The sequence below is a fragment of the Pagrus pagrus genome (assembly GCF_965226575.1).
Source record: "Pagrus pagrus genome assembly, chromosome: 4".
NCBI lineage: Eukaryota > Metazoa > Chordata > Actinopteri > Spariformes > Sparidae > Pagrus > Pagrus pagrus.
The window spans coordinates 18339212-18356086 of record NC_140188.1 but is presented as its reverse complement, the minus strand read 5'-3'; the positions used below and the strand labels follow the sequence as shown (position 1 = coordinate 18356086).

The 16875-nt window shown below is 41.6% G+C and overlaps 1 protein-coding gene across 1 annotated transcript in view; it reads left to right on the top strand.

Annotated features, from left to right (window-relative positions):
• Positions 1 to 2406: 2406 nt before the first annotated feature.
• Positions 2407 to 16875, top strand: part of relt (RELT TNF receptor) — a 29312-nt gene continuing 14843 nt past the window's right edge. Inside the window, exon 1 of the mRNA XM_084352062.1 lies at positions 2407 to 2533. The gene's annotated coding sequence lies outside the window, so the exon portion shown is untranslated. The remainder of the gene's footprint in view (positions 2534 to 16875) is intronic.

Genomic DNA, 16875 nt, shown 5'->3' with positions numbered 1-16875 from the left:
AAGTGTATTGTGATATGATAGCCCTGCAGTATATAGAGGAAAACTGCATGAATGCTGTCCATTCAGGACGCACACAAACACTAATGTCGGCCCTTCCCCCTCGTGAACACACACACACTTACATCCACACACAGTATTCAGATGCTGTGTCAAACAGTGAAGATGTGTGTGATGAATGAAGGGCGCAGTAACGACGACAGCACAGAGATTCATCTATGACTGACATGAATGAGTGATTGTGAGTCTTTGACTCACACTGACTCACTGGGTCATCTCAGCGGAAGAACGTGGGCAGGTGGAAATCTCTTTCATTCACTGGGATCAGATTTATATAATGTGGGTGTGTTTAGAAATACTGTATTTTCCCTTTTATTCTTGCACAGTACTGGAAGTGTCAGACGCACAATCGACTCTCCAGCCACCTGTTTCTTTCACAGAGGAGTTTTTGACAGCCCCTGATTATAATGATTAATCATTTTCCTGAGATTACAGTCGATATACAATGAGAGTTGAACTAATCTCACCTGAATTAAAGGAGCTGCTTTATCGACCACTGCAGTATTAGAACATTTAACTGAACTACATTTATGTAAAGATCATCACAGAGACATTAAAAACAATATCTTTCAAATAAATGTACTAATATGATACGAGGTTTGAAAGTGATTTTACTTATCTTTGCAAAGGAGGTTTTGTTTTCACCCATGTCTGTTTGTGTGTTTGTTGGTTTGTCAGCAGGATTACACAAAAACTACTGAACGGATTTCCACGAAACTTAGCCGGAGGAAGAGACTCTGTTAACGTTTGGTGCAGATCCAGATAAAGGGACTGATCAAGAAAAAAAATCAGGCGTATTCTGATTTCCGCTGTCTGCATTATAGTTATTGCATTTCTTTGTCGTCTCCGGACAGCATGCAACGTGGCCAACGCTAGCTGACATGCGAGAACAATTACAACTTGCCCGGTCGAAAGCAATTCCTGAAGACCTCTCTCCATTTTATCTCATGGTTTGTTTACCTCTAGCCTCTGTTTACTTCCACGCGTGACGTAACCACGTCGCTTATACGCGCCATCCTCTGACCAAATTACGCTTTACGTAGCCTAGTTCATTCGCTCAAAACAGTTTTTTGCGAACTTTCAAAAGTTCTCTTAAAATTCGCTTGACATTTTAGGTAAACGCGGCTAGTGAGTACGAAAAGGGATGTTGGAGGTGTGTGCTCTACTGAGTGCCGTTCTAGTTTGTCTGTGAGACAACATGACATGTTACCGACATGAGCCCTTCTGCACCCAAAACATCCAATGAAGATAATAAATGTTCATGGGAACGTTATCTAGTGTGCAGACTCAATTTTTCCATTTTATAACATTCTTGTGACCTGAGCACCAACTGTTTATTGTGTTTGGGTGTGGTGTTTTTGTAAACAATGTATTTATTTCTTTTTATTGATTATTTTTCTGCAATAAAATGTGTTTTCTTATATTGCATTCTTTGCAAAAAAGATGATCTTCCAAGTTTGATAAAATAACCCAATAGGTTTCTTCACTTCTATATCAAGATGATCGCAGTGACTCAAGGTTTAAGACTCTTACCTGAGAAATGTTTACAGTCATTACGTAGCTGCTTCAGCTTCAGTCTTTCAGTTTTGTGTCACACCGTCACACTGTCACAACTTACTGGGGCGCTTAAATGGAACAGAGGCACAGTTAATGTCAGTAACATCTGTGCCTTTACGACTTCAACAGCAGCTGTGCAGCTATCCGTGCACAATAACAGGTGCTGAAGAACTGGAAATTGATGTCAAGACCACCGATAACTGCAAACATCTGTTTTGATTTAATAAACTAAAAACTAAAACGAGATCAAATCTTTTTTTACTGTACAGTTTTACTGTACCCAGATGGAAGAAGTTTTGAAGCTTTTTTAAAATACTTTCAGAAAACATTAGTTTTGTTAAACATTTTTTTGTTGTTGTTTTTCTTATAAACACTGTATGTGATTTGCTGTCATCTCATTCAGACAAAAGGAACATTTCGCTACATAACTGAAGTAGTCATATTAATATTTTTTTATGTAGTCACGTGATTTTTCTATTTCATGAGTTCATATTTTATTCATCACTTTACTGTTGATCACTGGGACTCCATATGTACGGGTCTGTACTGTGGCTCTCCGTGTAGAGATGCCTGCAGCCCTTACGAGCTTTGACCGCCAGGTTGTGAGCCTCTGCAGGGGGAACAACAGCGACCGACAGAGGGGGTTTACGCACGTGTGTGTGTGTGTGTGTGTGTGTGTGCGCGCGCTGCCGGGAGTTTCAGCTTGCAGCGGTGACGCACAGTGAGCTCAGTGAGCCAGCTCAGTGTTTATGTCTTTTTTTTTCACACACAGAGGACACAGACACACAGAGGGGGAGCCTCGTTTACCGGCTTTGTGGTTTCCATCCCTTCTCCTCGAGCTCCTGTTTTAATTACACCTTCTAACCCGGTGATGCTCCTCTCTCAACATTAATTTCAACTCCATTTATTCACCAAACCGGTAAGTCAGACAACTTTTGTTGTGTTTATGTGTTGTAGTGAGGGGGTGAGGAGCTGCTGAAGCCGGTAGTTTAGCCTCGTCAGTCACTGCCGACTCGTGTTGGGCTTCTCCCCGCAAAGCCTGTCCGACCGTCGTGACCACTTTTACGCACGGCGGTGATGTGTTCATCCGACTTTGTCCGCCCTGTGGGGCATCATATGGCACATATACATACAGGCAACTGTGTAGTTCTGAACTTGGGCGGAAAAAAAGGGGGAAAAAAGCTCCTGCTGTTTGTTGCAGCGGGATTTACAGCTAAAGACAGCAAATAACTTACATGACCAAATCCAATGGAAGATGTGCGTAAGATTTGTGACTTTTGATGTATTCTTCTGCTTCAGATCACCACTCGGGGTTTTGCTGTGATGTTCATACAGTGACTATAAGTTTATAACAACATGTACAGACAGTCTACGAGCCTCTGGTTTTGGCAAGTTGATGGATTATTCAGGAGTTTCTGCTAAAGGCGGCTACATTCCTGTAATTCGGCTAATTTAATAGGCTTATCACAACAATGAGATCCACAGTGAGTCCTGCTGTAATGACAGAGTGAGCGCATGCCTGACGCACCGGCATGGGTGCGTGATGACCTCACTGATGATCCTCCTCTCTTTTTAATGAAGTGAAACCTGGCTCTGCTTTCTTTCACTGTACTGTGCATCTTCATCATATCTTATGACAGGGAAGGTCAGTGTCAGACAATGAAGCTATGATAAAAATCACACCACCTGCCTGGAGATGAACAGAAAGAAGAAACTAAAAATGTCACAACACATGTGGCTCTCTCTCTCTCTCTCTCTCTCTCTCTGTCTGTGTTTGCTCATTTGAAGTTGTGTCTTATCACCATCTCATATCACACCACACTGCCCTGGTTAATGCGTAAGGAGCCCACCACACTGTGCAGTTTGCATGCGAGCCAAGACGAGACTGTCATTTTTGGCCGAGGGCTTCTATTGTCTGTGGCCGAATTCCTGCAGGCTTGAATCAATAAGAGGCTTTCTCGGCACACCGCTATACACACACACACTCACACATCCGCCAGAAGAGGGCCTTGTGCAGCTTCACTGGCTTGTGCCTAATATTGTTTTACGATGCAGGAAGGGTTTTACGGGATTCGCAAAGTTTGTTCGTCAGTGCCGACTTGTCACGGCACAGGTGGGGAAGAGAGAATTCGATATGAGGCTCTCAAAGCATTTTAAGCTTCCTGTTTCCTGTCAGGGACTTTCACTTCTTGGAGGAAAGAAGTATGTATGTGTGTCTGGTTTTGTGCAGTGTGATTGGTGAGCTTGGGATCTATAGCAGCGCTTCTTGGTTTGACACATTTTATGACGTTATATCTCTTTCTTTGTCTTTCTTGTGACCCTTTATCCTTAAACATGGCGGCCATCTTTCAGCCAGAAAATTCTTGGAATAGAAGAGCTTATTTGCCCCAAACAACAGTAAAACAGCACTGTAGTATCATTACAGTCACATGAATTCATCGGTGTTACTTGACAATAACTACATGTGTGCAGGTTGCATGGACTCCATGGCATTGTGAGAGGACAGTAATGTGTTAGAAGCCTCTTTAAAGGGGCAATATGTAAGAATTTGAGTTCAGTGAGCCAATTGTTAACTAAAATTGTCGTCAGAACGTGAAGAAATAGCAGTTTTGACATTATGATGCCTATTTATAGTGTTGCAGAGATATCGACTGAAGTTAGCATGCTAACCAGCTGGCCCTGGCAAGTCCCGGTCCAAAAATCCTGTTAGAGTATAAACATTATCACTCCCCTGGTCCCAGAACTTCCAGTCCAAATCGCTAGGCCTATAGCTGCACGGCTAACTGAGCTAACTAGCTAACAGCAGCTACAATTAGCAGCAGTTAGCGTTTACTCTGATGATATATGATAATATATACTCTCATGAATTTGACAGGTGGCCAGTTTTTACATAATGCACCTTTAATAATACCAGCATATAATAGTAATGGGAGGAGAAACATCTATTTTTATTTTTGTTTCAATTTGTCGTTGCATTGACCCACAACTGAATGATCATTTCAAGGAGTCGTGTAAGGTTTAGTGTGCTGTGGATGTGTGTCACAGTTAACTGCAATAGTGCTGACATCTGTAATTATACACACACACACACACACACACACACACACACACAAATGCCCTAATTAGGAGGTGGTGCGTGTACCCAAATTTAACCCCCGTTTTACGCTCTACCCCACCCAACATTTACTGTACGCTGAATGTATTCATCATCTTGGGAAGAAGCAGAGATGACAGGATGAGAAAGGGAAAATGAGACAAAAGAGATGTGGAAAAGGAGGAAGAGTGTATGTTGCAGCTTGGAGCTGATAATAAACTCACTTGCAGGGATTATTAGTGCAACTCTGTTTGAGCATATGTATGTGGAAGTCAAGGACGCAGCTAGGCTTTAATTAGGCCGCAAATCCTGTCATCTGTCCGTCCATCCGTTCAACCAGAGTGGTTGGGAATGCCTCCAGACGGTCTTCCGTCCCCGTGCCGGCCTGCCTCCCCAATGTCAGCCAGGAGGCTCCATGCCAAAGAAATTCCCGCTGCACTGGCCGCAGATCCCCGATCCAAGCTGGCTCAGCGCTCTGCACACACAGTTTGGTGGAGGATCGGATAATTACAGGGGGACCTGGACACGAAAACCTGGAAAAACCTTGGCACGAGCATGCAAACACGCTCATCTACTTGACACTCAAGAGTCTATGCATACACACCCAGGCTTAAGTTAGTTTTTGATGATAAAGCAGGATTTTTTTTTGTATTCATCTACTTATCTGCTGCACTCTGATGATCTTACATTAAACTGGGTAAACTGCAAGTCATGCTGCAGAGGGGTTTCCCTTATTTGCGTTCATTCTTTCGAAAGTCAGGAAGTGGAAACGAGTCGCTTCCTGGATGTTTCACCTCTGTTCACCCAGTGTCACATCCTCAGCTTTTATTTTCCTATGATTTGTGTTTTGCGACCAAAAACTTCCTTGGCCCATGACAATAAGAACTACGCACATACACTGTGTGATGAATAACTACTTGTGTGGGACCAAACTACACTTCAAAAACGATAGATTATGAAATAAGGAACAATAAAACAACAATCATCATGGTGAAAAGTAGCTTAATACATTCACTCGAGGACTAGACTCGTACAGTTTTGAGGGAAACATTGTACTCTTTAATCCTTTCGATGTATTTATCAGCTATATTCATTGGTCACTTTACAGATAAAGCTTTTACATATGAAAAAATGTGATCTGTTAATAAAATGCGATGTCTTATTTTATCGATTAAACGACCCTACAGAATATGAAGCAGTTAAAATAAGCTCACACCGAACCAGACACAACATTAAATCACACCACCACCGACATTACACCGCTGTAAAAGAGTATAAGAACATAATTACTGTAGTTGGTGGTTTTACATAATATTTGAATGCAGGACTTCTACTATTTTGAGTGTTATTTCAACTTTAACTGAAGAAAATTCTGCCACCACGGCTCCTACATTATACTGACATGCTGTATTTGCACTGTGGTTTCTATCTTGAATGGCTGTTCAGTCACATTTCATGAGGTTTGGTGCAGTTCAGTGGAGGCGGAAGCAGACAGCAGTAATCTCTCCCTGCTTAGCCCAAGTTCATGACCTTTTCCCCCCTCTGTCTCCTCCATCTGCCTCTCGTCTCCCTTATTTGTTTAGTGTTTAATGACACAGTCTTAAAAATAAGCTTTAAGAAAAAGCGGAAAAAGAGACTGCATTCTTTGCCACCCCAAAAGGTCGGCTCTGGGGGTGGAAAGACGAATCTGCGAGGCAAACCACAATCTGAACGCGCCAGTAACCAGCTAACCAACGCCGGCTTTTAGTTGCCAGAGCAAATCACACACCAGCGTGTCCGGGTCGATCTCTTTGTGACGAGGCAAAGTGGGTGACTGTGTGTGTGTTTGTGTGTCATGTTGCACACAATCCCTGATGTGAGTGAGGAGTGCTACAGACATGCTCGGTTTCAAAACAACCGCTGAGTAATGACGATGTAGCCAACAAAGCAGGAAATTGAACCTCTTGTCTGCAGCAGCACTTTTATAGAGTTATTGAATACAACTCAAAACACAACATATTTAGATACATAAATATATGTGGATGTGAGTGTGCGCGTCTGCGGTTTGCATTTTCATGTCGGGGGGGGGGAACTGCAGGGCTGCAAAATCACAGTTTATTGCTTATCTGCTGATATTATATAAATCTGTTTTGTTTCTGTGTCCATAGAAAGTTATGAGCGTTTGCGTAGGTGAAATGATTACAGTACACTCAGTACACATATGGAGTTGTTTAACATGTTTAACATTCCCAGAGGTCCGGTTAAGATTCCAGGCTCCAGCTCCCCCAAAAAGAGAGTCTCTCAGTGGACTCGCTGACCCGATCGTCCATTAAAGAAAAATTTTTTTTGGTTACAGTTCGATGAGTGGTTACATGCTGCTGCCATAAAGATCTGTTCAATATGAAGTTAGAGCAAGCAGATAGTTAGCTCAGTGCAGCGCAAAGACAGCAGACAGGGGAAACAGCTAGCCTGACACTGTTAAAAAAGCACAAAATGTACCTAGCAGCACCTCTTAATCTCACTAATTAACACATTATGTCTAATTAACAGAGATATAACAGGGTAACAGACCGAGCACCAGGCTTTGAAGCCAGTTTTCATAGTGGCAAGACCATGTAATTACATCGTCATGTGATGCAGTGGGGCCTAAAAAGACTTTTTCCCATAAGCTTACATGGTGAAAGAAGCATCTGTAAAACGGTGGCACGATGACTCGTTTGACTGTCATGCTTTGAGCCATTCAGTCCATTAACATTTGTGAAGTCTAGAAGAGCCGCACGAATAAATGATTTTATCTCTATTCAACTTAGCCGGGTGCTAAACCAGAAATTAGCCGTTGCTCAGTCGGCGGAAATCTGTAGTGTGCACGCTCACAATGCAGAAGACAGTCGAGTCACTTCCGCTTCATGCGCCACTGAGCAGCTTTCACAGAAATGAGTGGGACTTCTCCTCCGTGGCTGTGTCCAGGTATATTTAATAGGTCCATGAACAGACCATATCAACACGGCGGCCATTTTCCTCTGACGTCACGCTCACGGTGGGAAGATTAAATGCTGGGATAGTGTTACTCTGCTGTGTTTCAGATTGCAAGTCATATAAACGTTAAAAACGGAATCTGACAAATCTTAATCATTACAACATCCGGGAGGAAATGAAAAAGGTCTCTTGTAAGGTAAGTTTGTTTTACTTTATTTAGCTAAGAGGTATTGGTCGTTATGTTGGGTGGAAATGCTAACGACATTTAGCTAACGTTACGTTAGACAAGCAGACATTTTTAGCTCATTGTTTAAGTTGAGTTGTAAGTTAATGTTGCGGATAAAAGGTTGAAACGTTGGGGTAAGTATGGCGTTACTGTTGCTGTTACGATGCTTTACTTCTTTCCATGGCAGATCTCTGACTCAAGTGTAGAGACTACCTCTTTCCTCTATCAAGTCGTTATGCTAGGCAAGCTAACCGGCTACTGTCTCCTCCTGTAGCTTTTTTGCAAGAAAGCGAATGAGCTTATTTCCCCAACGGTTCTCTCTCTTATCACTCTAGCTTTCCTTGAGAGAAGGAGACAGTGAGAGGAGCTAAGGCTTTTCAGCATTTCCTTAAGGAAATGCAGGGCTGTTGTGTCAGTACCTAAAATCAGAGCAGACATGCAACTAAAACAGTGTTTTCTCCACCCAAGCACAGCTTGCGAAATACCAGAGTAGATTTTTTTCCCACTGACTAAAACAGTCATTAACTAAATCCTCTGTATTTGTTCGACAAATAGAGATGACATGTTGAAAGCGATGTTTTTACACAGAAAACACGTGTTTGTGTGTGTGAAAATGGGAAGTGTATTATAGTGTGCTGCGTGTGCTGGCTTTTGTGTTGAGCCGTTATGTGTGCAAGAGTTGTGAATTATAGTTTAAGGTGTTGGGACATAAGGAGTTGATTTACATCCACGGTTAATGAGGCTGGTGATGTAAGGGAAAATAGCCTACCAGACAATAACACCTACTCTCACACACACTTTTGCAACTCAAACTGCACATTGTTCTGCCTAAAACCCTGAAAATACTTCTTTTAAGGTTGTTTTGGAGACAGAATTGGTTTGTGGTTGGCTTCTAGTGGGTTAAAATAATAGCCGAGTGTCCTTGTCTCCTGGTGAAAAACACCTTTTTTTAGCATTTGTTTGTAGTGAGTCAGACATTAAAATCTGAATTAATGGAAAACAAAATGGTCTTAAACACTGTCAAGATAATGTTGTAAAACAAACAAGTGGCTTCTAAAAAGCACCACTGATGGTCAGTGAAACTCAGGAAAACAAATTAAACTGATTGATTACATTTAGTAATGTTTTGCGACTTCAGACCACAAATATGCACATGGGAGAAATTAGCATTCTAACACGTGGTTAATGTTGTGAGAGGGTCTATTTTAACCCAAACCAGCTTTTCCTCGACCCAACTAGGTATTTTTATTCCCTAAGTCTCCACAAACTGCGACAGAAAACTGTGAAAAGGGGAAATACAATGTGAACCACACTGTGGTATGGATTTTGCCACTTTTTTTGCTCAGTTGCAATGATTGTCCTGGTGCAACAATAATTATGTTGTAGCAACAACACCAACACGGCAATATCAGACCAATTGGATGGTTGGTAAATAATTTTAGTGGACCTAAAGTCTGTCTCCTTTGTAGTAGCTGAAATGAATTAGGACAGCAGCCGTCACCCTGCTGTATTGTGGGATCTCCAGTTGCTGCAGCGGTATGACTCTGGCAGTATCACAGAGCTGTAAACAAGCTGAACACCTCACTGCGTCTGCCTGTCTTGTCTCTCCTTCCTCTCACCATCTCTGCTTGACTCAACCTCTCTCGTTCCAACTTGGTGATGTCTGACAGACAGAGACACGAGAGAGGCCCGTCAAGTTTCTTGCCGGTGTACAGTTCCACTGGAAAACATGACGACTGACATCGCGTCAACCCAAGGACAGATAGGAGGCATGACGGACATGAAGAGACAATGAGAGAAACGCATTGTGCAGACGTGTGTGGAGGGTTATCAGACAAGCTCCCCATAATGAGACATTGTCTAAGCACTAACGCAGAAAGCTTTGGCCTAAATCAGCCTTTCACTTGCCGATAATGGGCACCTCCATTAAGTCAAACAAGAGGGTATGGTTGTCCCGATCACGTCGTTGTCGTACACGTGCACATTATCTCTCGGTCCACGAAATGTCTGATGGATAATGTGTAATTACCTTAAACCTTTTTTTGCCGGCTCAGTTCTTTTCTATTGTATTTCACTTCACGGGCCGTAAGATAATTCTCAGGTGCATCACAGCGAGGTCTTCCCCAAGGCTGGACATGCGATGTGACACAGTGGGCTTAATAGGTAGCCATTATCAGCACGGGAACTTAGTGGTTGACTTCTTTTGTCAGGCCTTTCTACTCCATGACGGAGAGGGAAATCCACGTCTTTCAGAGTGCTGTTGAAAGGCCCAAGGATTTCATCAGCCATTTCTGAAGTACCAAAGGTTTTTGATGGGGGCTACACCAAACCTGGATCAAGGCCAAAGCAAGGATACATCTCAAAATCTCACTAAATCAAATAAAATGTATAGATCTTGGCCATGTGATGATCATGTATCTCCAAAAGGTCTCTGCCATGAGGTCAAAACTCATCAGGAATTAAGAAAAACAACCATTTCAAGCTTGCTCGCCATGCATTCATGGGATAAACTGAATGGATTTCTAAAGACAAAGGAGGATTTCTAAACATGTTGAGGAGAAAATTATCCTTTTGTACTTATCTATCCTTCGTTGATGTAGAAATCTGGAGATATTTAAACGCAATAGTCGGTTAGAAAAGGTGATGATTATGTTGACTGTCATCATTAAATGATCATCATCAAATGGGAGTAAAAGACTATCGACCTGACCTGGTCTATGGTCAGGCTTAACCAAGTCTAAACAAAGCTGGTGGCTTTTACATTAGTTTGGTTAAGGATAGGTAAAGATTATGGTTTGGGTCCAAATGAACGCTCTTGCAGGTTCTTTTGCAGGTCTGGAGTTACCGTCTAGACACACCATTTCAGGCAAACGATGACTTCTGCACTCAATGACACGCTCTGCGTTTGCAAATACTAAACCTCTCTTCACTGGCCCCCCTTATGGTCGACTACTTCAAATCTATTTTTGTTGAGGATATATCAATAAAATTCCTTGATCGGGATTCATGAAAGGTTGAGGTCAAGTATTGCAGCACACTACAGCCGTCCATGCTCTGCAAAATGCCTGCGTTGCTGCTTGACTGTTGGGTTTTGCAAGTACAACTGATTCTAAACATAGACTTTTATAAGCCCCAGCATCCACCTATAGCCTCACGTGTCCCTGGGGAGAAGTTTATTATAGTCAACCCCCTCAATCTCTGCTGTGTTCAGCTCAGTGCTGAAGAGGTCGGAGCCTATATGTACATACGGTACATACATCTGGTTTTCATACTGAACCTCCCAGTTGTTCTGGAGAGTCTTCGGATAGAGAAGCTTCAGGGCGCACATTTCTTTTTTAATCATTAAGTCACATTTTCTTCACAAAATAAAGTGAAATTGTCCCTGAAAACCCAATTTAATTAAGTGTGGGACTGCAAGAAGAAACTAATTGCCTAAAGCCCAATGACATTAAAAGGTTTGCAACTATTTAGACTAATTAATAAACTTGCTTGCTAACTAAGTGCTAGTAATGAGACAATGGCAATAAAGCAATTGATTTTCTGAAGAATAAAGTGAAGAAGCCATTTCATTGCAGGATGTCTCATTAAAACTAAAGAAAAGCAAATTTCATATTTTGCTTGTCATGTTCATTTGGTCATGTTGTTTTATATTTTATATATTATTTATTTATATATGTATATATTTATTTTGGGTTACTACTAGAAGAGGTTTACATGCTTTAATGCACACCAGTTTTCTCATACTGTCCAGTGCAGCAGCGCTGTATTCCCACTCCTTCTGAAACGCTCTGTTTTAGCTCCTGTCTTATGAGCAGCTGTGCTAAATCAATTCTTACGTACCAATCTAGCCACTAGCCATGAATTATGCTAATGTGTGACATGTGTGATGTCACGAAGTCACAGAATTAAAGACGGGACTACTTTAGGCGTTTCTGGAGCAGTGTTTTCTGTGGGAGAGAGGAGCTTCTGTTGGTGCAAACTTTAATCATTTTAACTTTAAACTTTACATGCACATTAATATATATATAAAACACTCAAGGAAAGGTAAAAAACAAAAAAATGAGGTTTATTTGAACCTTTTTTGAGGTTTTGGATGAGGAAAGAAAGGGAAAGAAAGGCATTACCAGTACTCAGTTGAACTTCTTCCTTTTAAATCCAATTTATCTGGCTTGACTGAGTCAGCCGAGGAGTTTGAATGATTACTGGGTCAGATAATCTACCTAGCATTTTAGCTATTATGAAACCATCTTCTGCCTAGACGGATAACAAACCAGATGACTCAATTACATGGGTAAATGTGAGAATCCTGTGTCTCGCTGTGTTGTGATCAGAATTGGTTTACACAACTTCCAAGTTAAAAATGTCAAATATGTAAGCATGACTTGACACTAAAATACATTGTGGCATTGCAAACAAGATCATTGTCGAGCCTGGTGTCTAACCAAAATGCTCGTCAAATGCGTCTCATTGTTTGGAAGCCAATAACGTGGCCTCGCTTTACCCTTGATCTCTCCTGCTGCCGCCCGGTCACCTCACGCTGAAAGGCGAGGAGTTCCACTCATTCTTGTGTTTCCTCTTTTGTGGTTCCTTCCGTCCTTCACAGCTTCATCCAGCAGGACTTTTCAGCTCAGCTGCTGCATGACATCAAGGAGCCAGAAAAAGCTCTCAAACACATTAAGGGCGACTTTGGTCCTCGCCCCAAAAACCACCACAGAATAGAATAATGTCTGTGTTTTTTTGTCATGACTTCGCCATTACTTCTTTATTATTGCTATTTTTAGCGCGCCTGAACATAACAGAAAATGTGACTGGTCATCTGATGCTGCGGCGACTTGTTATTTGGCACCGAGGGTAATTACTGTTTTACACTTTAGGAAAAGTCATCACCCTCTTCTGTTTTTCCTTTGAGGTGTTTTTGAATTTCATCCTGTTTTGTTGTTTTCGTACATTCACATAAAATGACGAGGGCATGGTGTGTTTTGGCTTCTTTGCTGGGATATTCTGAGAGGTGTTAATTTCCTGTTACGTCCTCCTCTTCTCTCTCTCTCTGTTTCTTTCTTTCTTTCTTTCTTTCTTTCTTTCTTTCTTTCTTTTTTCCCATCCCTCTCCACTCCTTCTACCCACACATCCATGTGCAGCGAGTGCAGCCTCCAAACCGAAGCACATGGCAGGGTTTATGAAAGAGGAAACATGCAAACAATAAAATGCAATTACAGGATTGACAGCTCAGTAGATGAAGAACGCAAGTGTAGCGACGGCAGAGAGGACACGTGGAGGACAAGTGTGAGAGTTCAAGGATGTGAGACACGTAGGTTAAAGCAAGCAGACAAAGAACTAGAGAGGTAAAATGTCAGACTAAAGAGTTTTCATGGTTTAATGCGTCTGTGTACATCCGAGCCACGAACATGACAACTCAAAGCATTACAAAAACAACTAAAGAAAGGTAAGTGTTCAAAGGAATGACTCTGACATCAATTTTGAAGAAGACATTACAAGAAACGCTGACGATGAATTCAAAAGAGTTGCTGTTGTATAGTTATAAGTGGTATATGGTTGGTTTAAAGTCAGATGAATAAAGAGTTAAAGTTTTCTTGAAGCAGTAAATGTTAACACTTTAGTACTTAAGTACACTGTTGTCTGAAAAGAATGATATCACTCTCATGCCCATCTGTTAAATATTAATCTACAGCAAGCAACCTGTTAGCCTAGCTTAGCATAAAGACTGGAAAGAGCAAGTAACAGCTAGCCTGAATCCAACAATCGATTGTTCAATCCGGAGTGACATTGGGTCTTATTTCAAGGTAAAACAACAGGTTTGATAAGAATTTGGCGTCCATTGGACAACCGCTAATGTTAGCATTCAACCACATTCTAGCTAACGTTACTGTTTGATACGATACTGTTTTGATATAATATGATTAAGAGAGGCGTAAATTAATGTAGAAATATCAACACATCTTGGAGACATGTCTAACCGAAACACAGGGAATTGTTGAATGCTAACATCAGCTAATGAGTTAGCAAATACGAAGTTTTACCTTGAAACTTTGCCGAATGTGCCTCAAGATTTTAACTACTCATCATATTTTCAGTTGCTAATCAATAGGGAAACTGTAAAATGACAACAATTTGTCAGATAACCTTCATTTGTATGACTTGCAACCTGGAACACAGCAGCATTACATGATCCCAGCATTCAAGTCTCCCACCCTGAGCGTGACATCGGAGGAAAATGGCCACCATGCTGTGACATGTCTTGTCGTAGTTTATGGGGGATTATGTTTGGGGCTAAATGTAGGTTTTCCCCATTCCCTGCATTTATGCCAATAAAAGCTAACTTGCTGATGGCTGCAGCTTCATATTTAAAAAGACAGAAGAGCAGTATTGATCTTCTCATCGTGCTACTACCCTTTAAAAAGGTTGGAGAGACATACTGTATTCTCTGTACTGCTGTAGATCTGAGTAGCATCTGTCTGTCATCGACTCAGAACTGAAGGAAGAGAGGGATGGGTGTTTGAGAGCGGACGAGGCCATGCTCGGACACAAGGGCGGTCATGTGCCTGTAGGTCCAGTGGAAGTTCCACGTGTGGCGGTCACTTTTGTAGTGGGTTTGTGGGGAACAAACCTCAGACAAACTGGATTTAAATGAAAATGCATCACACGCAGACAGTGCTGGCATGGATTGGCTGGCTGTGAATGGCTGACTTCTGAAGGCAGTGGTTAGGCAGTCGGCACATTTTTGAACGTCCTCATGCTTCAGCATGCGTTTTGAAGTTGAAGCACATTTTCACTGCATGTGTTGCTGCTGCATACACCTACTGCTCTTTTCACCTGTGGATACCAGCAGATGAAGCAGCTGAGACATTCTGCTGTGCTACATTTCCAGAATGATTTTTAATAGACTTGGGGACAATTTTCTGAAGACGTCAAGATCGTTTCTTGTCCTTCAAATCTCTCCATCAGGGGTCTTGTTGTAACCCACACTGACCTACTTTGTGTTAGATCCTTAACCCGACCTTTGAAAAACACTGTGCTGTTGTATAATGATTATTTCGGATGCATCCATCACAAGATAAATCAGTTTCACCTCGCTCTGCTTGACTTTAAGTACAGTCGTTTCAGTGACTGCACTTGTTGAGGTCAAGTGAGGTTCTGTGTGGAAAAACCAGACATTCCTCAACCCCTCTAACCCGGTCCAATTTGTTACTTGACACGTTCCAAAAAAAGAGGTACTTAATTGTAGGTCCCATTTTTGTTTTGCTCTCTCTATCATTGTCGTTTTATTGATCGTTTTTTTCAGCTGTGTGTGTGTGTGTGAGGGCGCATGTTTGCATGTGTGTACAAGTGTATATATAAGTGCACGTGTGACTTGTAATTAGCCTGTTGCTCTGGTCTGTATGGCATTTTAACAAATGCTTCTATATATACTGTATCATGCTATCAGGCTGAAATCTTAGCAATCTCACTCCCTGCCACTTTCTCCTCTTTCCATCCCTCTCCTCTCTTCCTCCACGGCTCTATCGGCCCTTCGGCCCCATGTTGTTTTTTCAAACTAGTGGTTTTTCTCTCCTCGCTTTATCTTTTTCTTCCTCCCTGAAATTATCCTTCAGCAGCCTGTCATTGGCATGAGGGCCTCGCCGGACCAAAATCATAAACTCGTTACATTTTTTATTTTCTTGTTTGTATAAGGCGCTGCTTGGTGTTGGCTGGATTTTATGGCGTTCCAGATGTGTGGGTACATATGTGTGTGTACATACTTGTGTGTGTGTGTGTGTGTGTGGGTGTGTCACCTGAACAATTGTACATTAATACCTTGTAAGGGCAAACCATTGCTACACACTTGCTGCACATACTGTATACACCAGGAGAGTGGTAGAAAAAGTGTTCAGATCATTTATTTAAAGGTTTAATATGTAAGAATTTTACTTCAAAACATAAAAAAAAACCTTAAGAGAATGTGACGAAATAACAGTTTTGAATATGTCAAAGAGGTTTATGTTTTCTACTGGGCCAGAAAAAGTTTGCTGCACGGCAGTCCAAAGCTTCTGTGCTAGCTAGCTGGTGTAAGCAGTACAAACGCTCCCGCAATGCTCCAATTCCCAGTCCGGGCATATACAGTAGCTGCTGTGCTAAGTGAGCTACTGTAACTAGCCAGTGGCAGCTACAGTTAGTTGCAGTTAGCGGTCTCTCAGGTAATATGCCGCCCCCTATCTGCTTGGAGTATGAATTCTTACAAGTTGCACCTTAAAATAAAAGTAGTAATACCACACTGTAAAAATACTTCACTACACTGTAAATATCAAATGTTGACTTTCCCTTACAAACGTAAGGAAACCGATTACCTCAGAATTACCAAGTAAAGTAGACTTTTAAATTTAAGTTGTATGAGATAAAAAAGTTTTAACAATTTGAAATTATTAGATTAGATTTTACAGTGTACAAGTAAAAATCCTGCAACTTTTCACTAGAAAAACTGCCACTTTGCAGCTTTGTGATGATGCATTTTCCAAGGTAACCCAAGAGGGTTTGTAGATAGTTTATTGATATTGTGAAGAAGGAAAATTGTCTCAGCACATAAAGAAACACACCATCCTTCAGTTTGTCACAAAAATTACAATTACAATATTTGGGAACATTTTGTTTTCACTGTACAGGAAGGTATGAACAATTTAATTTGAAAAGCAACATGTAACAACAGCTGTTTGTTTGATTTGTAAAAGCACTGTACTTGAGTTTCAATACTCTACGGATATGCTGCATTGGTGTGTGTGTGTGTGCGTGTGTGTGGTGTGTGTCTGTGCTGACCACACATGAATGAATGGGTTTGAGCGTTTGAGTGGAGAAGAAGTGTTGATTTGCTCGCTAACTAATGTTTAAAATATCATGTTTTGCTGCGTGGTCAAAGGTGAAGGTGGTGTGTTAAAGTGGCCTCACCCCTCACACACACACACACACTCACACATGCACACATGCACACATGCACACA